Source organism: Chiloscyllium plagiosum, chromosome 15, assembly GCF_004010195.1.
Source record: "Chiloscyllium plagiosum isolate BGI_BamShark_2017 chromosome 15, ASM401019v2, whole genome shotgun sequence".
Taxonomy (NCBI): Eukaryota; Metazoa; Chordata; class Chondrichthyes; order Orectolobiformes; family Hemiscylliidae; genus Chiloscyllium; species Chiloscyllium plagiosum.
The window spans coordinates 36716153-36741336 of NC_057724.1; the positions used below are offsets into that span (position 1 = coordinate 36716153).

General features: G+C 37.8%; 1 protein-coding gene across 4 annotated transcripts in view; it reads right to left on the reverse strand.

The window, feature by feature from the left end:
- The window catches only part of arhgap36 (Rho GTPase activating protein 36), a 215479-nt gene that overhangs the window by 102791 nt on the left and 87504 nt on the right, over positions 1-25184 (reverse strand). Inside the window, exon 1 of one of the 4 annotated variants that reach the window (XM_043704711.1) lies at positions 10033-10415. The exons of the other annotated variants lie outside the window; for them this stretch is intronic. The gene's annotated coding sequence lies outside the window, so the exon portion shown is untranslated. Of the gene's footprint in view, positions 1-10032; positions 10416-25184 lie in introns of those variants that run through there. 4 annotated transcript variants of the gene reach the window in all.

The window sequence follows — 25184 nt, forward strand, 5'->3', positions numbered from 1 at the left end:
CTTCTATAACTGACAAAAATATTCAAAACATATTCAACAAAAATGACCAAGAAATAGCACATTTCTTAAGCTCCCCAGTATTTTTTTTTTTTGCAGTTGCTTGAGGCAGTGTCCTGGAACTTAATGTTTCACTTCTGGATGATTTGAAATTCCCAAAGTCTTGGTAACTATAATGTCTCGCTGTGTAATTCCAAACTCAGTTATATCTACACAAAGTTCCCTGATATAATATCTTAGGAACACTAGTACTTTCCCCCTTTCTTCCAATTATAAATTCCAACCTCATTATGAACTCAAACTTGCTTACAAACGTACTGAAATGCAACAAAATTTATAGTCATGGAACTTTATGGTGAGAATATAGAAAGTTGTTTTCAGATAATTCCCCATGATTTGTAAATAGCAAATAGATCGGGGAATTTCAGGTTCTAACCACTTGTTTAGGACATTTGGTAACACATGTGTTGCAAGCTGTCTGTGTGATGGAATATCCAGTGGAAAGGGTACATGGGGAGGTCTCTTCCAGTCTGTTTACCCAGTGTTACAAAACCATTCAGAAGTTGGTGTTGTTCAAATCTTGTAGAGACTGGTAGAAAGTGAAAATTTTGTCTTCTCATTTGTAGAAACATGATCCAATCGGACCAAGGGCCACATAAGCAAATCAATTGTGTGTGATTGATGGAAGGCAAGTAGTTCCACAGCACACATGATGCTTTGTATTCTTCTCAATATTTTTCATAAGAAAATTATCTGGCTTATAGATGATACTTTATTTACCACTCTTCAAAACTATTATTGTTGGGAACCCTAAGCACCTTGAGCCATTTTAGGAAATTATTTTTGTGAATACAGCATTTTTGGATCAACATTTGCTTTGGCACACATCTTTCTTTGATAATATTTTGGTGGATTGTTCCAAAAAAATTGGAGTTATCTTTAATTTTAAATCTCATGCACAATGTGAAACTCAATTAGTGAGACAATTTCAGGAAATATTTAAGGTGCATAGCAATCAGAGTTACAATTAATAGCCTTTCCAGCTATATCATTTGATCCATTTTTTACTCCAGTTTTTCAAGAAGTACAGAGTACATAAAGAAAAGGAATTGCATGTTATGTTTAAAACAGAGACAATTTCCCAGAATATGTTGGAAAATAAAATTAAGGGAACTAATTTTCAAACCTTTGCATCAATATCAGGATTGAGAGATGGTGCTTTTGTCATTAAGTTCCAAGCACTCTTGCTTTCATTTGTCAATGCCTAATTATCATATGTCAGTCAAGCATCAGCATAATCACCTGGATGAAGTAGCAAACCCTAATCCTGTCACATGCAGGCATCATATCAAAAGTGACTGGCTGCAGTAACACTGTTAATTTGTTCTCATATTTTAGGACTGTAATCCATTGGAATGGCCCTCACTCTCCTGGCTGAAATGTATTAACAACACATGCCAAGGATTGAACCTGATTACTCCTCAGTCAGTATATTACAGTTAGCCGTGGAAAGCAGAATTAAAACCTTTCCATAGCATCACTGAAAAGCTAACTTGAAAAACAACTAAAGATATTGTTTTATTTAAAATGGGTTTTCAATCTAATGAAACTAATGCAACCTTGTTTTGTCAGTGATTCATAATTGACTAGTTCAGACTTTGATGAGAAGTCTCCAGTAGAGTCTTCCATAATACGTCTCCAGGGGGTTATTTATGGACTCTGCTTCAAGATGTGAATATCCACTGAAGATGTGACTGGTGCAGAAGAAATGTCTCCTAGGAATCCTGCAGAGACACACAATTATCTTTCAGTAATTGGAGGTCAGCCAAATGTTGATGGAATGCAATCAGTTGATGGATCTGGAGATGGCTTGTTTGCCACAACTGTGAAATCTATAACTCTCTGGTCTTGTGATAATTGACTTCACCAGCAAGTGCCACCATTATCAGGAGAATGCCTCTTTGTTTAAAGTGGGAGCTGACGAGTTCCTACTAACTTCTCAACAAGCCTGCAGCTTTAAACAGCTTCCCACACAGGAATCTCTGCTTTGTTGAGGTTAAATTTGACTCCCCCACCACTCAAAATCTCAGATGTTTCCAAAGTAGGTGACAGCTCACTGTGTCAACTTGTAGATCAGACTTGGCTTCCTTGTCAACTTTGGCCTGGTGCTATGCTTGCTCCTGCTGTGACCAAAAACTGGTTTTGTATTTCTTTTAAAAATTCAAACATTTACGTACACCATCATATTAATGCCAAATTTCATTGTGAATGGGGATGGACAACTAAACAATTAACAGAAAGAGGAGGCTGCACAAATATCCCCATCCATAATGATGGGGGTATAAAGCACAGCAATGACAAAGGCAAGGGGGTATGAGGCATTTGCAACCATCTTAAGTCAAAAGTGCCAAGTTATTGCAGTCTCCTCCTGAGGTCCTCAGTCTTCACAAATTTGATTCACTTTGCATGTTATCAAAAAAATTGCTGAAAATATTGGATGTTGCAAAGGCTATCTGCCCATGAAAATAAGACAACAATCATAATAAAAAATTGTGCTCTGGAATTAGCTAGCCAATCTGTTCTAGTACAGCTGTAATGTTGATAAGTACCTTACAACGTGAAAAATACCCAGGTATTTCCCAACCAGTGAAAGTAGGACACATTCAATAATGACCACTGGGACATTAGATGCAAGGAAACATCATTATCTACAAGTTCCCTTACAAGCCCCACACCATCCAGACCTGGAACTATATCACTTGTCCTTCACTGTTACTGTGTCAAAATCCTGGATCTTCCTTCCTAATAGCACTGTGGTTTGATCAACACCATTTGGATTGCAAAAATCTTCTCAAAGAAAATTAGGGATGGGCTGGGAGTAGCCAGTAATATCCACATTTCATGAAATAACAATTTTAAAAATTCTGGACTGATCATCAATAAGTGGGCAACTGTACTTGAGGTGCAATGGTAGCTTCCTCACATTGGGCTAAAAGCTCTGTACTCCAGTCCCACACCAGAACCTGATGGCCAACATTCATGGCAAAGTCAATGAGTTGATAAACAGCCCAAGAATCCATCCACCACTAATCCACAAAGGAAAGAAAGGTGTGAATGCATGCAAAAGTAAGGTGTGCTGAATGTGCTTGATGAATTGATTTGCCAGTCAAAGGAACACTGACACATTCATGCACAAATGTTATAAATTCAGATGCAACATAATGTTAAGCTCAGTAAGTTCGCCCAAACAGTTCATGATCCCAGACATAACAAACATATTTTAATTTACTAAATCCATTTCCTTTTGAATCAATGTCTTGATGGTTAGAATTCAATGTGCTGTATTGCCATCATTTCTGAAGATAGATGCAGCCAGAACATGCTTCCATAAGTAATCAGCAAGAGACTGCACTTAATATTACAGACAATTATATGTAGAATGTACAACACAAAAACAGGCCTTTCAGTGCAACAAGATCATTCCACTTGAAACTCTTCTCATCTAAATCTGCCATTACAACTGTATTCTCTTTTTCAAACATTACTGTCTTCTCTGAATTTATTCATAAATCTGTTATGTGAAGCACCTTATCAAATGTCTTTTGAAAATTCAGATAAGCTAAATCTACTGCATTACTATTGTCCATTTTTTCTAATTAACACCTTAAGGTAATAAGATTATTCATCAAGAGTTTCCCTATTAAAAACCATACCATTTATTATTCCATTTCTTATTTCTAGATTTTTTCCATTATTTCTTTCAGAAGGATTCCATTATTTCTTCTGCCAATGATGTTAAACTGACTGCTCAATAATTCTCTGGCCATGTTCTGTTATATTTATTAAATGAGAACTATATTAATTACCAAACAGCCCTCTGACACTACCACCTTTTCTAATGAATCATAATGCATCTGTTATTCCTTCCACAGACTCTTCTAAAATATGTACATGCTATACAGCCAGAACAGGGACTTTGTCCTTTCTGAGTTTTGTTTACTTTATTTAATTAGTCTTTAATTAGTACTTTATTTAATATTTAATACTTTATTTTAAATGTCGAGAGTGTGGTGCTGGAAAAGCAAAGCAGGGCAGGCAGCACCTGAGGAGCAGGAGAATCGACATTTCGGGCATAGGCACTTCATCAGGAATGAGGCTTGTGGGCCGGGGCTGAGAGATAAATGGGAGAGGGGTGGGGCTGGGGGTGGGGAAGGTAGCTGAGAATACAATAGGTAGATGAAGGCGGGGGAGAACGAACATGTTCCCAGACATGTTCGCAGTTGGAGAGGAACATCTGCAGTCCTCACTTTCTCCTATGTTATTTTAAATGTGCTCATTTCATTATGCATTTCATCTTTCAGTGCTAAATACAGAACAATACAACACAGAAACAGGCCCTTTGTTCCTCCAAGCCAGCGCCGATACATTTTGTCTTTTCATACTAAAACGGTCCTTACTTACAGGATCCATATCCTTTTGTCACTTTATTCATGTATATGTCCAGGTATTGTTAAAATTCTATCTCACTATCAAACATCAAAGCAAAATAATTACAGCAGTGGAACCTTGATTATCCGGCATTCGATAATCCAAATCTGAATTTTGGATTGTCCTGCAAGATCGCAAGGTCCCGAGGCTTGGCTAAACTGTGTTATCCAGCATTCGATTATTTGAACAAAATGCTCCCTGCCCAAGTCATTCGGAGAATCAAGATTTCTCTGTATTCTGATATAATATAATAGTTCCATTCCCATGCAATCCTGCGATACAAGACAATCATGTAATAGCAGCACCATTTAAACCAATGGAACCATAATCACATTATAGCCAATACAGGTAAGGAAATTTCCCATTCTACAAATAATGGGCTAAATTCTTCAATCATGTTACAGCCAATTCACATTGAAGAAACACACATTATAGCAGAACCGACTGTACTAAATGTGCCTCTAACACTATCAGTCATATTTTTTAGTCTATCCCTTAAGTTTCTATTCTCTTCACAACAATCCTTGTTTATTGATACTTACAAAATAATTACTATGTTGTTTTTCTAAATTCCTTTTCAATTTAATTTCATAGTACCTCTTAGTCCAACTGTTTATTGGGCTCTCTTCCTAATTCTTTGCATTTTCTCTTATACTACACATCTACACTGTCTGTATATTTAATGTTTGCCTCTTTCCTAATCCTCATCTAGTACTAGACCCTGAATATTAACGAGCTGTTCCAACACTGCAAGTTACTACCAATTCCTATACTCACATGATAAAACCAAATACACTTGCAGTAAAAAATGTTTAATAGCAGTCTCTGGTCTGATTGTTCTTTTCCTTACACATGGGAGCTAAGGCTACATCTCACTCTGACATTGATGCCCCAGTGAAGGATAGCCACTTCTGCACAAATCAGGGATTAAACCGGAGATAAAGTTTAAGACTATGTGGTATATACATGGACTTATTTGTGTCATGGCCCTCTCAAATAATATTTTATCTACCAAATCATTAACACCCTGTGATTGCTTAATATTTCTTAAAATAAAAACATTAATAGAATTATACAATTGCAGAGAACATTGGGTCAAAAAGTCATTTGGTTGATTAAATAACTATTTTATTTCCCACAAAATTCAATTGATTCTGTTTCAAAGTGGTTCTGATGAATTCTATCTTGATCAGCTTTGTTATGCCTCACTGGGATAGTGCACTGGAAACAAAAAAAAGCTCCAGTATTCCTGGAGTCGTCAGAAAAGTTAAAGATTTTTGAAAGTCCACATAATTCCCCAATTTACCTTACCTTTAGGTCCAAGTTGACAAAAAAACCTAGGTGTTAAGAATTATCATTTATTAAAAGTAAATACACTTTACATGTAGGTAACACTTCTGAACCATTGGCTGTAACCCTACTAGTTAAAATATAAAATTCCTTATACAACTCCCTGTACTCTCATACATTCAAATTCAGACCAGACAGGGGGATAAAAAGCATGAGTATTAGGGGTTGAGGAAGAGCCTGGGAAGGCAGTTCAGTCATTCCTTTCCTCTGGATTGCTGAGATGATTCTTGTGCTGGTGAGCACACTGCTTCTCATGTTTAATTTTCTAGATGTTTTCATTGGTTTGTAGAAGGCACAAGGTATTTGGTTCACATTTATAGAAACTCCCTGACTTATTAATTCAGTTTACAACAACTGAAGTAAAAATAAGTTGGTTTTATTCAGTATTAAAGTGACCATAGAGAGAATGGAGATAGCTCTTAGGCTAGTTGAGTTTGAATTGATTCTCTATCTTGTTCACAGCTTTAAGCTGTTCAGCTAGTTGAGAACCAATCACATAGTTGTTGGCATGCAGAGGCCTTTGCCATCAATAACTAGTTACCAATCAGTTTCTTGGCGCAAATTAAAGGTCCATTTGTAAATACCCCTTGGCTCCAAGTCATCTGTACTATCTCCTACTACTGTGTGAACAAGTAGCTGTGTAAACAGTACTATCAAAGAGTATCAATTACTTGTCTTTAAAAAGTGCATTGATCCTGGATGGCACGGTGGCTCAGTGGTAAGCATAGTCAGGGGTAAATATAGGGTAGGTGAATGCGTCTGGGTGGGTTAATCTTCAGAGAGTCGGTGTGGACTTGTTGGGCTGAAGGGCCTGTTTCCACACTGTAATGTAATGTACACATTATGAAAAAAAATAGAAACAGGCCCTTCAGCCCAACAAGTCCACACCGACCCGCCGAAGTGCAACCCACCCATACCCCTACATTTACCCCATACCTAACACTATGGACAATTTAGCATGGCCAATTCACCTGACCTGCACAGCTTTGGACTGTGGGAGGAAACCGGAGCACCCACGGGGAGAATGTGCAAACTCCACACAGTCAGTCGCCTGAGGCAGGAATTGAACCCGGGTCTGTGGCGCTGTGAGGCAGCAGTGCTAACCACTGTGCCACCGTGCCGTGTAGGAATTCTAATTCTAATTCTCAGTTTGGTTCACAATTTAAAATACAGGAAAAAAAATGACAGCTTAAATATATTTCAAATTCTTGAGTCTCTTAATAACCATCACCTATCTTCTCCAATCTTAAACTACTGAATCTACATAGCATCATTTCTATTGTGTTAGTGACATTTTAATGTCAGGGTGGCCATAACAGACTATATATCAACTGAAAACTTCCTCTAGTCTTCAAAAAGTTAATTTCTTCTATTCTCAGACAGGAGTTGCATGTGAGGCAATCAATTTCTTGACTTTGCCTTTTGCCAAATGTGTGTTTGTGGGATGTTATCATATTGGAACAGTTGATTAGTAATAGATACTGTGTCTATTATTCTGTTAAGTTTTCCATTAATGTTAAATTATTCTAAATTCCTTTTTCCTTGTGTTGTATTTTAACTATAGTAGATGAATAAAGTGTATTTTGCTTTAAATCCGGTAGTTTGACCAATTGAATTGCACCTAAAATGCAACATCTTACATTTGCCTTTAAAATAAGAAAAGTTATGATCTAGACTAACTGCTAAATATTTTGAGGGGGGCTTGGTCTGGTCCATAACAACAACTAATATTGACTTGTACACAATGTCCTATCATGTCATTTCTAACCATATCACTACATGGAGTTACATTATTTAAGTATGATCTATTATCATAGAAATTAATTATGCCAGGCAACATCTATTTGCATTTTTCTAAATGTTTGTTGATGGAAGCATTTTGCAAATCCCATGAAGAGTCTTTCAAAAAAAGTGCTAATGGTCAGGCAAGAATGCTTAGCCAGCAATCCTCTCCATCCAGTAATCATTGACGCAGCCCATGAGGGGCCCTACCTTATGTTAGGTTTATTAGCATCACGATTCTATGTGTATACATCATGAGATAATTAGGTAAATCAGGTAAGATCATATTGAATATGTTGTAAACCAGAACCTACAGGAGGAAACCAGAACGGACAGAGGAAACCCACGCAGACATGGGGAGAAAATGCAAACTCCACACAGACAGTCATCTGAGAGTAGAATCAAACCTAGGTCCTTAGAGCTGTGAGGCAGCAGTGCTAACCACTGAGCCACCATGCCACTGGGCAACCTTTTCATGTAGAGGGTGGGTGCACATATGGATGAACTGCCAGAGGAAGTGGCAGATGTTGGTACAATTTCAACATTTAAAAATGTATCTAGATGGGTATATGATTAGGAAGAGTTTGGAGGGATATAGGCCAAGTGCTGGAAAATGGGACTAGAGTTATTTAGGATATCTTGTCCATGGATGAGTTGGCCTGAAGGGTCTGTTTCTGTGCTGTACATCTCTATGACTCTATGATCATGTTGCTTGCTCACAACTTTCCTATCACTGTAGTAGCATGCAGTTTATCAAGCTATTAAACTCCCTTTGTGCAGTTAGTTCTGAGCCTAGCCCTATTTAACAAAGCTTGATGTCAGATATTAATATTGATGTTAACAGCATTGATGTCATTTACATTGCTTCTTGCTGACATTATTGAAGAGATCATGTAATGTGCTGGATATCCTGGTAATGAACAATTGCTTCCATTTACACTGCAAACTGTACCAGTAAAATCTTGAGCAATTGCAAAATTCATTTCCTGCTTCTGGATATTACGCAATGTTTTATTGCCTATACAATGTCATCAGAACGCATAGTTAAAAATCACACAACACCAGGATATAGATTACCAGATTACCGCCTACGGTAGGTAAAATCAGGAAAGCTTTTTAAATCATAACATTTCAGAGCCACGATTGTTTCTATTTCCACTAGATTTTAATGTAGCTCTGTGTGATTTTTAACTTTGTACACCCCAGTCCAACACCAGCATCTCCAAATCATCAGAATGCATAGCTGTCCTGATACTTGGATTCTACATTGTACAGAACTGCAGTGATGAAGAAAAACAAGCTCACAAGAAAAGTAAATCACTATTTTATTTTACCATGCTGCTGACACACACAGAGTTTTCATTGTCAGTGGAACATTGACTAAAGCCAATTGCTCTGAATAAAAAAAAGGAAAATCCATGGTGATATTCTCAAGTAATAGTTCTACTAATTTAGGTAGCAAGGTTCAAGTATCCACATTGTTTATTTTCCCATTGCTCATGTCTGCTCATTGGCATTCCAGCACTCCTCTTCGGGACCTTTACCGATGTTTATTAATGCAAATTGTGAGCTTGTTGGATCCTAGTCACACAGGGCTCTGCTGTATAGCATAAAAACCCAATTGTTATAATCAATGTAGAAACATGGGATCAAATGTCCATGTTTACTTTATAGAAATTAGCTCACTTAACCTTCAAATGCATGGATAAATGTTTTCATTGTTTGACAAATGTGATCAGTGTTTACATGAGAATATTATGCTGGCTTGTTGCTCAAATGTAGGGCATTTATGCTGGGCAGTGCAGCTGTCAGAGGGAGTCCAAAATTTCTATCATACTCCATTAATATAGAATCCCTAATGTATTGCCACTTAAGTCATTGTCACAGACAATAGAACAACTTTGATACAGTGCAATTCTACTATTGAAGCCAGGATTGACAGGAAAGTGTGCATTACAATTGGTTGGGAGAAGTGTAGAACAGTGCAATCTTTAGCTTTATTAGGATTACCGTCTACGGTAGGTAAAATCAAGAAAGCTTTTTAAATCATTACATTTCAGAGCCATGATTGTTTCTATTTCCACTAGATTTTAATGTAGCTCTGTCATCTACAAACTAATTGGAAAATATTTACTTACAAGTTTCATAGACTTTGTCAGCAACAAAGTCAAACTGATTAAAACTGATCCCTCAAAATAAAAGTAGTGACATTATTTGCATTTGACTACAGAAAGGTGCAAATGGAATTCACAATGCATGTTAGAATAAGTGTTGTAACTATCCTGCACCAATAAAATTCAGCAGAATAAATTAATATTTTAGCAGCAGTGTTAACTTCAAAGGGAAACAGACATTGTCAAATTATCCTAAGAGACAATAAAACGTGACATTTACAAATCTCAAATAAGTACTCACCGTGAAAACCTTGATATCCGTATCTGGGATGCTGACTACAGTTCAAACAAAATGCTTTATCTCTGTTTGCAAAACTAACAGCCAGAATGCTTATGGACCTCATTCACTCCATTTGCTGTTGAGAGCTGCTGTTGGAAAATGAATGTGGCTGTGCATGCGAGTGGGAGATAGTGAAAGATGCAGCAAGCTGGAGGGAAACTATCACCAAAAAACTGCTCCTTCCATTTGCATTAATCACTAATGTTTACACAGGCTGGGAATGTGACCAGCTTCCCTTCTTTCTGTGGGAGTTAGAGAAGTCCAGAAAAGAGTACGAGTTGCCAAAAAGCATTCTCTAGATAGACAGGGAGTAACAGAACACGGAAAGAAAGACTTTGTATATGTGAGGGAAGAACACACAAGCTGTATATAGTTAAATGATCCAGCGACAGCAAAGTAAGCTGGGTAAGCTCAGACTAAAAATTACACAAATCCATTATCTGCTATAAAATAGAGACCCCATAGGACAAATCAGCAAGCCTCTTATTTTTTTAAATCAAAGCTTTCACATACAGCTCAATAATGGTTTCAGCAGTTGTCAGTTAAAAATGTCTCTTTGTGAGTTCATGAGTCATTCACTGGCTATAATAGACGTGGTGAAAATGATTCTCCTCTACACAGGTTTTTTTATTCTTTGCTGAATGCTGAATGTCTTGCATTACTGCAGAATATCAGAGACAGCTACTCAAGAATCACTGACTGCAAAAAACAGCCAACTCAATGGTGCATTTTAATTGAAATTTTCAGCCTTATGAAAAGGGAGATTTGTATTAAATGAAATACTGTGCCAGAAGTCCCAGGTATGAAGCCCAGCTTATATTGTAATGATTAATTGCAACCAGGTCTCAAATAGGTGTGTTCAGCATCTCTGCTGTACGTGATAATAAATCAGTTAACGTTCTTGCTCCTGATTATTATACAGTGACTGCTGTTAGAAACTGTGTTTAAGAAGATGCTGATGAAAACAGAATTGAGCTTTTTTATTATTCCTCATCCCTTAACTGAATAGTCTTCTTTGGGTACAAAAGTAAAGAATGCCCTCCAGATGTAGAAGTGGAGAATAACTCACTCCCAAGAAAATAATACTCCAACAGGAATGATTGTCACTAAAAAGATAGAGGAGTTAATTAGGAATGAAAGTGAGCTGAAGATTCATAATGCTCACCTACCTGACATTGGGTGGTCAGGGATTCAGGTATCAGTGCCAGTCTTGTCCGTTTTTCTGGCACTTTTTGATTGCTGTTGCTACCGGTAATCCCTGATGAGGTCCATCCTTCCAATTTCTCCTGTCCTCACAAACCATCTCACTTTACTCCAACTGTCTCATTTTTTCCCAAATGATCCAGACCTTCTAGCTTATGTGATTATTGCAGTTTCACCATTATCCATTTAGTTCTAAACTGCCCACTGTTCAACTGTGCTAGATCTTTATTTCTTATTTTACATCTTATTTATTTTTCTTGTGTATTTGGTTGTCATTCTACCAAAGAAAATGCTTTCAGAACACTTCAGTTTGACTCATTGGTTGATGATTAAATAAATTAATAATATGATTTCAATGACAGAGGTACATGCATGCCCCAAATATAAAGTGATATGCAAACATGTTAAAAGCAGAACAGGCAACAATTTAGTTTATTTGTGAAACAAAGAATCATTAATACAAAAGCCTTGCACTTTCAGACATTCCCAATCATTCATTCATTGGTCAGTAATTGTCCCATCCAAACCAGGAAGCATCAAATGTGAATTTAACTAGTACCACCTATTTAGCGAAGCCAGGTGTCTTGCTCCTGTATATTCTGTAAGTTTGGTGGACCCTCTTTTTGAAATGGTTCAGGATTCATTGCAATGACCTCAAACTTAAACAGACTGCAATGCTCATTGTGATATTTCAAACTTAAATGAAACATGTAGCTTGGGTAAGGTAGTGGAGGGTCACTAAGAGTCGTAGAGATGTACAACACAGAAACAGACTCTTCAGTCCAACTTGTCCATGCCGACCAGATATACTAAATGAATCTCGTCTCACTTGCCAGTATTTGGCCCATATCCCTCTACACCCTTCATATTCATATACCCATCCAGAAGTCTTTTAAATGTTGTAATTGTACCAGCCTCCACCACTACATCTGGCAGCTTATTCCATAAACACAGCACCTTCTGCATGAAAAAGTTGCCCCTTAGGTCCCTTTTAAATCTTTCTCCTCTCAGCTGAAACCTATGCCATCTCGATTTGGACTCACCCAGCCCAGGAAAAAGGCCTTGCTTATTTATCCTATCCATTCTCCTCATGGTTTGTAAACTTCTAGAAGTTCATTCCTCTGCCTCCGATGCTCCTGGAAAATAGCCCCAGCTATTAATTAGCCTATCCCTAAATCTCAAACCCTCAATCCTTGCAACATCCTTGTAAATCTTTTCTGAACCCTTTCAAATTTCACAACATCCTTCCTATAGCAGGGAGACTTGAATTGCATGCAGTATTCCAAAATTAACCTAACCAATGTCCTGTACAGCTGCAACATGACATTGCAAATCCTATACTCAATGCACTGATCAATAAAGGAAAGCATACCAAATGCCTTCTTTACTATCGTATCTTCTTGCAACTCCACTTTCAAGGAAGTATGAACCTGCACTCCAAATTCTCTTTATTTTAGCAACACTCCTCAGGACCTTACCATTAAGCGTATAAAGACCTGTCTGATTTACCTTTCAAAAATGCAGCACCTCACATTTATCTAAATTAAACTCCATTTGCCACTCCTTGGACCATTGGCCCATCTGATCAAGATCCCATTGTACTCTGAGGTAACCTTCTTCGCTGTCCACTACACCTCCAATTTTGGCGTCATCTGAAAATTTACTAACTATATCTAATATGTTTACATCCAAATCATTTATATAAATTTCAAAAAGCAGTGGGCCCAACACCAATCCTTGTGGCACACTGCTGGTTACAGGCCTCCAGTCTAAAAAGCAACCCTCCACCACCACCCTTTGCCTTCTCTTTTCAGCCAGTTCTGTATCCAAATAGCTAATTCTTCCTGTACTCCATGTGCTTACCCGTCTATCATGAAGAACCTCATCAAATGCCTTATTGATGTCCATAAACATCACGTCCACTGTTCTGTCCTCATCAATCCTCTTTGTTATTTTTTCAAAAAACTCAATGAAATTCATGAGAAATGATTTTCCATACACAAGGCCATGTCGAACATCTCTAATTATTCCTTACCTTTCCAATTACCTGTAAGTCTTGTCCCTCAGTATTCACTCCAACAACTTGCCTACCACCGCTGTCAGGCTTATCACTATGGTTCCCTGGCTTTTCCTTACCACCTGTCTTAAATAGTGGCACCACGTTTGCCAACCTCCAGTCTTCCTGCACCTCTCCTGTGGCTATTGATGATACAAATATCTCAGCAAGTGGTTCAACAATCTTCCCCCTAGCTTCCCACAGATTTCTAGGGTACACCTGATCAGGTCCTGGGGATTTATCCATCTTTATGCATTTTAAGACATCCAGCATCATCTCCTCTGTAATATAGACATTTTTCAACATGTTGCTGTTAGTGCCAGCAAGACTACAAATGTTTGAAAGACAAAAGGCAAGAATTTTGCCACTGAAAAACAATCAGTGCAGTTGCAGGTGCTCTGCTCATTAAGGAAGCAAAGCAACTGAGGTGTGTAACATGAACTTCCTGTGATTTGATCAAATTAATATTCCAAAGATCAGGAAGCATTTAGCATGTAACAGTAGCCTGGGAGGCAGACCGACAAGCTTAACTTACAAACCTTGCTCAGCAACAAAAGAACTAAATAAACTTCAAGACTCCAATATTGTGACGCAGTGTCATATATCGTTAAGTACAGTTCTATTTTACTTAGATTAGGAAAGATTAGTCTTGGTTCCAAAACAAATTAAAATTCTTTCCTAATAGCTCCACAATTGACCTTTTGGAGAATATTGCACTCTTTCTGGTCCTTTATTCTTGTGTACTGTGGTAGTGTCATCATTTTTGTAAGTGGACCATATCCTTTGCACTCAGAACCTAATCCTCATCAAAAGCCATCCCTCATGGCTTTTCAGTCTTTCAAATAGGATTAGCAAGACTAACAAATCATAAAGATTGCCAAGGTTATCCACTTTATTGTTTCTGAGTTACAACTAAATTTTTAACCCCGAAACAAGAGATCATTCTTTACACAGTTGATCCAACATTTGGACTAGATACTATTATGATCAGATCATAGACAAGGCTCCTAATTCATTACAGTTCCATACAGGATACCCCAAGTCATTAAGCTCCCAGATGAAGAGGGACAATTTTCTTATTTATTCATCTGCCCCCTCAATTGGTTGCAATAAGGTTGATCCATAAAAATAGATCTCTTCCCTTTGTGGATACTTTTCTCCCAGATCAAATTAATTTATGTTTCAAAAAGAGTCAATTTAACCTGGCTTTCTTAAGTGAACAAAAGTTTATTAGTTACTAAAGTCAAGTAGAATTAATAGCACAACACGCATACATACAGACTAAGAATAAGAATGGAGTCCAAAGAGAATTTTTAAATTGGACATTCAGTCTCTGACTTGTTTGTGAATGTTATGACTGTTACCAATAGTTGATACTGGTAGCTGAACAGTCAATTAAGATATTTGGCTTGCAAATGAATTCATTTTTTTGTTTCCTTTCAACAGTAGCTAACTTGCAGCACTCAGAACCAGAACCTTTTTCCTTCATTACCTGTGTCACAGGGATGCTTAATGGCTGTTCTCAGAACTGTTATCTTCACAATACGATTCTATGCACTAAGCCATTATCTTTTAATTCACATATATCATAGTTGAAATTCGCTTTTTACCTTTGTTCCTGTGTATTTTTCAAAGCATAAAATGTAAGCATTTCTCGTATACAGACTGCTGTTTTTGTTTTAAACTACCTTGTTCACAGTCTTACTTACTCAAAGAGGATTACAGTACAGTTTGTAGTACACTTGTCCCTTTGAATCTGCTTTGTTTGCTGCACGTGTGACATTTCAAAATTACTCTCCAGACAGCTACTGAATTCAGATTTGCAGAGATTCTGGTTTCATCAGTCCTCTTATTAAGAACATACGTTAGAATTAAAGTTTGATATGTCCATTGCTGATCCAAGTTTATGATCCATGGTCATGGCAGCATGTATATATCCACCTTAAGTGCAGTCAGTTACATGCTTGTAAGAATTCTATCACATCACAGAAGTACAAGGCTCTTTCTTATACTTTGCTGCTTTGTATTGTGCATACGATAAAATGCCTAGCTGATAAAACAAGAAATACTACCTGCTGCATGTGACGATGGACTGAATGTTGGAATATGACAGAGGTCCCGGTGCCTGGAATAATTTTTTTTATGTTTAAAGTATCTTGAGTCTTGACAATGATTGACAGCCACCCTATACTGGTACTTTATCTTCAAGTATGGGTATTCAAGTTCACTGTATCAATAATAAACTTGCTTTCAGAATTTTCGTTGCTGCTGGCTATTAACTTCTAATAGGTTCAACTATGAGACCAGTATAAAGATATAATTTCAATCATCTGTCATGTCTGTTCTGATCCCCAAGTAAGGATCTAATGGGATGTCCATAGTTGAACATTGGGTAAAAACGAGGACTGCAGATGCTGGAAACCAGAGTCTGGATTAGAGTGGTGCTGGAAAAGTACAGCAGGTCAGGCAGCATCCAAGGAGCAGGAAAATCGACGTTTCGGGCAAAAGCCCTTCATCAGGAACATTAATAAGGTTTCTAACAATGGTAACTGTAGAGCCAGGTCGGTAAGGCAAATCAAGGCAAAACTTAAGTATTTGTTGGTCGGGTCCTGGGGAGTGTTGTTAAGCAAAGAGACCTTGACCTGCAGATTCATTGTTCTTTAAAAGTGGAGTTGAAGTTAGACAGGATAGTGAATGAAGCGTTTGGTGTGCCTGCCCTTATTAAGTATAGTAGTTGGGATGAGGAAAATCTTCCTATAATAATCATTGGGAAAACTGGAAAGTAATGCATATCAAAAAGGATATTAGTTGTTCCAATGGTAATGTGGAAGAAAATGGAGCATTATTCATTAAAACCCACACAAATTATAACAATGGCAGGGACAATCCACAATTACCCTTAGAATACAAACTGTATTAAAGCAGGGGGTTGAATGAGACTTTCTGCCCAATGTTCAGTTTCCATCAGTACAATTTTTTTTTGAAAAATAATTTTAGGGATCTGTTTGAAATTAAAGCAAAGGAGGGCTTTGGACGTTATCTGACAGAGATAATATTTATGGATGATTTCTGAGAAAACAATTACCAGATGAGTTAATTTAGCTTGAGTGCTTGTAAATCCAGGAAAGCCAGATGATAACATTAAGGGTTTAGGAATCAAATGCTGTGCATCTTTTTGCAGTGTATTGCTGACATCACCAGTCAATTCTCATTTGTTTCCATGCATCATGAATCAAGGTTTCATTGTATGAGTCATGGTTTCTCAAAAACAGTTAGACACAGTGGAATAGTGTTTTACCACATCGCTTATAAAAATATTGCAAGCTCTGGACTCTTCAGCCTCAAATAAATTAATCCTCAGTTCTTTAGAAACACTACAAAGTGAAATATTTTATTTGAAACCTACAAGATGTAACATCAATCTTTAATTGGATTTTATGGTGTGTAGAGAAATGTTGGATCACAACAATTTCTGCTTAATGTTGTCTGGCAGCATATCTCAGAGTTATTGTTTTGTACAGCATGGAAACAGACCTTTCAGTCCAACTTATCCAAGCCGACCAGATATTCTAAATTAATCTAGTCCCATTTGTCAGTATTTGGCCCATATCTCTTTAAATCCTTTGTGTTCACATACCCATCCATATGTCTTTTAGGTGTTGTAGTTGTACCAGCCTCCACCTCTTCCTATGGCAGCTCATTCCATACACAAACAACCCTCTGCATGAAAAAGTTGCCCCTTAGGTTTCATTGCTATCTTTCCCCTCTCATCTCTAGCTTTGGATTCCCCTATACTGGGAAAAAAAAGACCTTGGCTGTTCATCCTATCCATGCCCCTTATAAACCTCTAAGATCAATCCTCGGTCTCCAACACGCCAGGGAAAATAATTCCAGCTTATTCAGCCTCTCCCTATAGTGAAAATCCTCCAACCTGCACTAGACTGAATATTTCTTAGAAAATACTCAGCATGAGGGTTCAGTTGTTTTCTCAGATAGTAATTGGGCCTAAATATTGGTAATAAGGATCCTGAAGGGATTGAATTTGAATGTAATGATTTACAATTTGACTTCCTTTTAAAGTGGGTCATTGAAAAAATACTTCACCAATTGTAATGTCCCTGCTTCGAGTCCTTTCTACATCTACCACACAATTTGGGAAATAGGAAAGGATTCAGCAAATCAGGCCATCTAAGTAAGATGCATTCCACATTATTTGGCATCTCTATTCTTTCCTTCCTCTCCATGGTCCAAATGAATAATCAGCATTCTCTTCTCCCACTCTCTTATAACTTAATCCTTGGATTTGGCATCTGTCATGGCAATAATCTGAGAACATTCAATCAGTGTAACCAATTACTCCCAAAAAGATGGGCCAAAGTGTGGTCTTGCTCTTTGAAGTTTGTGACAAATGTAATCATTCCATCATAGGTACACTGTATCCTGAGAATTACCAAGCCTTAGATCCATTCCCATTGTTTCAACAAGGTCAGTACATCTCCCTTTGAGGCTTTTTCTCCTGTTTTCCTCAAACATGCCCACTTCCAATGTGCTACAATGCTCCATGTTCAATGCAGTACCATTTGGCTCAATTAAATACCTTTCATTGTTTTTAGTTTCAATAAGCTTGGAGTAGGCTTCACGTATCAGACAATGATATCCAGCACTGCCCCACTAGCACCAATTGAGACTCCATAGATAGCAATGGAAAAGTCAAAATTGCCCAGTGGAACATCGTTAGACCATAAGCCAGCTGATAAGATTCCAGTAGAAACTTCATTCTGCTGATACTTAAGTTTTATTCCCTAACAGAATCTGAAGAATGTTTGGCCCCCCAAAGCATTGATTCTTGTTTTACTTTTACATATGCAAGACTTTTAAGTTTTGGGAATTTAATTTAATTTAATTTATAAAGAGGGTTGTGTGACCTGTTCTGAAGTTATCCTAAAATCAAACCTGAGTGTTTTAGTGTTGAGTGTTAGAGATTAAAATCTGGCCAGATCATTTACCAGGAAGAAGGGACAAATTACTACAATTGGAGACAATGGCAATGGCCTGCATGCTAAGAGTATTTAGACCGAGTCTCCAAAGTCCTGGGAATATGTTATTAATTCCTGATTGTAAACACTATACTTAAAACAGTCCATTTGGTTACCAGATGAAAGAGAATTGGACTGTCAAGAATAACTATTCAACACTTCTTTCTGGACAAAAGGTCCATGTGATTCCTATGGCAACGGGGAGGGGAAGAATTTACAAGAAACCCAAAGATTTCACAGATGCAGCTAATCTTTCAGGATTTGGAGAGAAGGAGCAGCTAGAAGTCAAAATCCTCTAAGGTTCACTGGATAAGAGTACCAATAGGAAGCTGTGCTTAGAATAGAAAGACCAGTGTCATTAGCAGTTCAAAGAAATTTGCCAAGTTTTATTTAGAGAGAGAAGACTCCTGGAAAACTCACATGAAAAACAGTTCTGGAATTTCCTATTTCCAGATCGAGAAAAGGAGCATTGGAAGTAAATTCTCCGGAGCTAAGAATCATATTTGGACTAGCACTGGCACAATTGAATATCTTATTAATGGACAGATTACTATACATCCTGCCGGTGGTTATTTTCAGTTGTGTGAAAAGTTCTGTTCTAGCATAAAGTATACGTTGTCTACAAAAATACTATTTAGTGAATTGTGCTTTAGTCTGATTGTTACAGTAAATATCTTAAAACATTAATCTTGTCATGCTATACATTCAGCTTTACCTGGATGACTAATTCATTTTGAAAGTTATTAGTCTCTGCAAGGACTATACCAATGTTACATTGACTATTTTTGAGTATTAAGTAATCAAAATAATTCCTTTTACATACCAAAACTAATTATTCCCTGAATGATTGCAGTTGAAAATAATAAAAGTTGGTGAGAGAAGGTTTATTTTCCTGACAGAACAATATGTGACTTTATATGTTCAAATAATATAATTAGAAGTTCCCAAGGAAGTTTATTTTTCCCTTTCTAAACAGGACTTTGAAAGTGAGCACTTATGCCTGTGGAGTAAGAAAATAGTTGCAATTCAGTGTCTTTAATATGTATCACAACAAAGTTTCGCCAGAAACGGAGGGAGGATGGTTGGTGTTTAGTCAATAGTGCATGGAGACTGTTTATTACAGTAAATAATATCAAATTTGAAATCTTACTTTGTTATCCTTTCAAGTTCCATGTTTGAATGTATTTTTAAAATTATCAGTCTCTGGAGGCTTTTGTCAAAATTGCTTCAAATCACTTCACTGGAAGGTAATGGAAACTTAAAGTATGTGGTTGATTTTGATTCTTCCCTTGACAGATCTGAAGTGATGTAACTGGTCCAAGTTGCTGTATCTACTTCAGTTAGCAACTCCGTCAGTACTAATAGCTGCTTTATTCTTTTCTGGCAAATAGACCCTTCTCATCTGAGAATATGTCTCAGCTACTCAATTAAAGTGGATAATTTGGAAAGAGCCAGGAAGGATGTAGTAAACGATATCACTAGGGCAGCATGGTTTCTTCGGAGCTGAAAATGTGTTGCTGGAAAAGCGCAGCAGGTCAGGCAGCATCCAAGGAGCAGGAGAATCGACGTTTCGGGCATGAGCCCATTTCCTGAAGAAGGGCTCATGCCCGAAACATCGATTCTCCTGCTCCTTGGATGCTGCCTGACCTGCTGCACTTTTCCAGCAACACATTTTCAGCTCTGATCTCCAGCATCTGCAGTCCTCACTTTCTCCCAGAATGGTTTCTTACAAAGTTATTTGACACAGTCTCACACCCAACAGACGCTTACCCTCTCCCCATTCCAACTCATGCTAACACATGACCAAGATACTTGGGTGCGAGAGGCGAGCCACTGTGTGTTACACACTATCCATATGAGAGGCAGAGGAGGTTTGTCGTGATTGTAATGAGGTCAGTCACGTGGACCTCAGAGAATGAGTTCTCTTATTGGACCAAGTTACCAGCCCCAATGAGGGAACTCTGGCTGACAGACATAACAAAAGTGACAGAGGTACTGTTCAAGCTGAGAACTGGCTCTGAGGAATCTGACCTTGTGTCAAGGGCTCCCCACAAGTAAATAAAGGGTGATTTGGTGATGGTATACCGGCCCCTGAGGAGTTATTTCACATTTGACTACAGACATACAGCAATGTGATTTGACTCTTAACTGCCCTTTGACATGGTCCAGAAAGCCTCTCAGTTCAAGGACAATTAGGGATGGGCAATAAATGCTGAAAAAGTCAACAATCCCAACATTCCACAAAACAGTAAAGAGTAACAATGCATCATTGCACTTGCCATACAACACTCCAGATTATAACCACCACGCAACGCACAAGATGACATTCGCTACACAAAACACCAGATTATATTTGATCGAAAATGTACTGGATCAGAGATTGTTACCCTCTATGCTTTTGAAGTTTTTTCTTCCATGTAATAGTGTTGCACAACAGACATATGTTTCCATGTAAGTTGAGTTATGCATCTACAAAAAATGAACTGAGCCATAATGCCTGTTAGTTGAGTATTTCTGTAATTTCATGATTTCAAATATTCATTAGTTTGCATTGGTGTAGGACTTATACACTATTGTTGATGAATATTTCCATCTCCATCAATACAACCAAAATTTAAGTCATTGTCCTTGTTTTTCCTGAACTTTGCAAGTGTATTGAAGACATTATCTGTTTTCCCCAAATGTCCACCCCTGTGGTCAATTCTTATAGTTAAACTATATGAAGAAAGTTTTCCATTATTACTCGGTGTGTTTGGGTGATTTGGAACTAATGGTCGAATTTTTAAAAATTTTCATACTTGCCCTACTTGTGCGCATTTTAAATAATAATCCATTCACTGTAATTCTATCTTTCTCTCGCTGAAGTATTGCTGTTGTCCTACATAATAAGAGAACATGTATTGTAAACTGAGAGCATGCTAATTTATGTGCTTTCAGTATCACAGAAATACTCACCAAGTAGGGATGGGCAAAATGCCAAGCTTACTCAAATCACAAGAATCAACATATACTTTAAATTTTATTCCAGCTGCCACTCAAATGCTGAGTAAAGAAAGATTCCACAACCTCAAACAGATGAGGATAGCATTGCTTACTCACATAATTTAGCACAAGATTAGAAATTTCACCCCTGCTAAAGAAATTTTGGTTCCTCTTTCTATATCTGTTGATTGACCTCTGTATGATTCCTGAAAAAGGAGTCACTTTGGTAACTCACACAGTGAACCTATACCACATTATCTCCAGTACTGAGGAGGAGCTGCTTGTTGAGTTCTCATGTATGACCTCCTCTCTCACAGGTTACTGGGGAAGTTGCCAATTGCTAACTAAATAGTGAACCCCACGCAGCCAGAGTCCTGGGCAAGCAAAGGCTAAGCCTATGGAAGATGATAGATTTGTGTCGAGTCTAGAGTTTGGAGGAGGGGTGGTTGGGGTTCACTGAGGAAAAAGCAACAGCAGTCAATTCAGCTGGTATAGTGGTGCAACCCAATACATTGACTGATTACAGTGCATGGCATTAGCCTGTCACATTGTGAGACATCAGTTTTTTTGCATTAGTTTGATACAATGGATTGCAGCTTGAAACAGGAGCCTGGCAAATTGCCTGACTTCAATGTGTGACAATAGCCTGGTACATTGACTAGCATGTATATTCATGTTATATTTTTGTGAAATAAACCTGTAAACTTAGCATTTGACTCATTTTGAATTGAAGTAATTTTGTTTTCTGTTGGAAAGATTTTGAATGATATTGTATTAAGACATCTTAAGCATTTCAAAACTAAGTTCAAACAAACAAGTTTTTTAGACATTTGAACATGCAACAAACGTCACACTGAACGTAAATGTTTAGACCTGGGTTGTTATGTACATACTAGACCATTAAACTCTCCTCAGTCTGGCAAAGTAGCAGGATACACTCTAAATAATGCAGTTCATCAATGCATCAGGTCATTTACACATGTTTATTCCCAATACTGGGGAGCTTTACTGGGCCTGACCACAAGCTTCAAAGGTTCATGGAGCTGTTCCCCATAGCTGACCAAATAATGAGCACACACACCTCCAGTCTGGATAATGGAAGGCAACATCTGTGCGAGAGGAGGGATCTGCAATGAGGTGTAGTGGGTAAACACCGCATGCTGGGCAAATTATCTCATTAGCTGTCAACATCACCTCATTTTCTGTCAGTAACAAACTATGGTTTACTTGGAAGCTGCGGCTTTATACAGTTAAGTTTTTGGACCCACTTCAAGCACCACCATATGTTTGAGACTTGCCCATCAACTGTGATTTTTAACAACTCAGCAACTTCATTATCCTTCCTACATACTGCAGCTTGTGATGATTTGAGAATGTTACAATTTTTTGATTGATGTGAAATAAAGGAGCAACCTTTGTATCTCCTTAATTTTGCAAGCTTTGTGGTAATCTTTTGTTTGTGACATACACATTCAACACAGTGAGCAGCTCTTATTGTTAAACTGGATGAGGTTCTATGTTATTGTTCTATGGATCTTGATGGTTTGAAATCTTTGGTCAAACAGATCCCTTTTCCATTCTTTATTTATTGTGTGCTTTAAAAATTACGTTCCTTTCTCTATAACTGTATCTTGCTCTCACTGAAATGGTGTTATTTGCTCTACACAATAAGAGAACAAGTATTGTAACCTGAGAACATACAAATTTCTAGACTCTTACTGCAGCTGATGAACCTTCTATGTTCCAGTATGTGCACTAGTGCACTATTTTCTGCATCCTGATAAAGGGCTGCTTTGATAAGTCAGACAGTGAACCTACACCACATATCTTCCAAGCACTGAGCAGGTGTCATTACTCAGTGAGTTAGTGTACATGGCCTCCTCACTCACAGGTAATCCGTCCAGTTACCTGCAGCTGACTAAATAGTGAGCACAGCACAACTAGAGTCTGGATAACAGAATCCAGAGTGAGAGATAGATGATGGTTGGTTATCGGTCAACATCTTTTTCCTGCACACTGGCAAATCTCATGAAACCATCTTTGTGGAATCCTGGTGTCTGCTGCCAATCGTGAGAAGGCTTGTGCTCAACTAAACCTCGCATACAATGTGCCAGAGCAATGAACCAGACTGTACTTTGTGGCAAAATTCACCATAGCCACTTTGTGGTTATATTCCATCAACTAGCTTACCAAACTGCACCCTACAGCATACTCTCCGGCACATTGTACCAGATCAATCAACCTGCACAATACAGCCAGTAACTACCACCACATTTTCACTGGATGTCCCACCAATGTGACAAAAGCAACATATAATCAAATATTCTCTATACTGAACAATATACTTCATACTATAAAGTAGTCACAGAATCACAGAATTGTTATGATGTAGGAGGAGACCATTCAGTCCATCTTGTCTGCACAGGATCTGTGATCACTTTGACATAGTACTATTCTCCTGCATTCTCTATGCAATTCTGTGCATTGTATTATCTTAAGCAATTAACTGTTGCACTATTGAATGCTTCAGTTGAAACTACCTTCACCAGCATTTTCTCTCTAATTTATTTTCCTTCTGCATGGACTTCCAAGGTTCATGCCCAGCAGGAACTTCTGAAACCAGGAGTCAATGCTGCGATCCGTGTTGACATGCCAACCAGCGAGCATCGTGTACTGGAGCAGCAATGTTCAGAGGCAGCCATCTAATTTACAGGAACATTAGCTTCCACCTCATTTCCAGACAGTGTATTCTGGGCCCTAACTTTTTGATAAATAAAGAATATCTTTCACCTTGCATTTGTTCCTTTAGCAAAACACTATAACGCTGTGGGCTTTTACAAGCAGGAACAGTTTCTCCCTATCTTCCCTGTCCAGGTACTTCATGGTTTTGAAAACCTCTGTCAAATCTGTTCCCAGTTTTCATGTCTCCAGGGAAAACAGTCCCAACGCCACTAGTCTTGCCAATCTATCCTTGTAACTGATGTTTCTTATCCTGGAACCACTCTCTTCTGCATTCTCTCCAATACATTCACATCTTTCCTCAAACATTGTATCAAGAACTGTACATTATATTCTCAGAATTTTAACTAGTGACGTATATAGTTTCAGCATAACGTTCCTACTGTTATACTCTTTTCCCTTATTTACAAAGCTTAGAATACTCTATATTTTATTAACATCACTCTCTCTCTCTGTGTCCTGCCACCTTTAGTTACTTATGGATGCATACACTCAAGTCATTTTTCTCCTGCACTCTCTTAGAAGTATACTCTTTGTACATGCTCCCTTTGGTCACTTTTAATAAAATGTATCACCTCCCACTTCTCTGCACTGAACTTCATCTGACACCTATCAGGCCCATTTTTCCAATTTGTCAATGTCCTTTCAAAGTTCTACAGTGTCCACCTCACATTTTGCAATTTTCCCAAGTGTTGTGTGGTCAGTAAATTTTGAAATTATCAAAATTAACAAGATCAAGGTCATTACTATAAACGAGGGAAAACAAGGAACTAAATACCAACCCATGGAGGACTCCACTACAAACCTGCTCCAAGCCCCCAGAAAATAGGTATTACTCTGTTTCCATATTACTCTATCTCAATCCATAATCCTAGTACAGGTTTTATTCCATGACCTATAATTTTCCTCATAATTCCACTGTATCAAACACCTTTGGAAGTACATATACATCAACACTCTTACCCTCATTAACCTCTGACAATTTCAAAAAAAATTCTGGCAAGTTAACTAGACACATTTTCCCTCACCAAATCATACTGACTCTTCCAAATCAACCCTCAATGTGACTATTAGTTTAATCCAAAAAAAATTGTTTT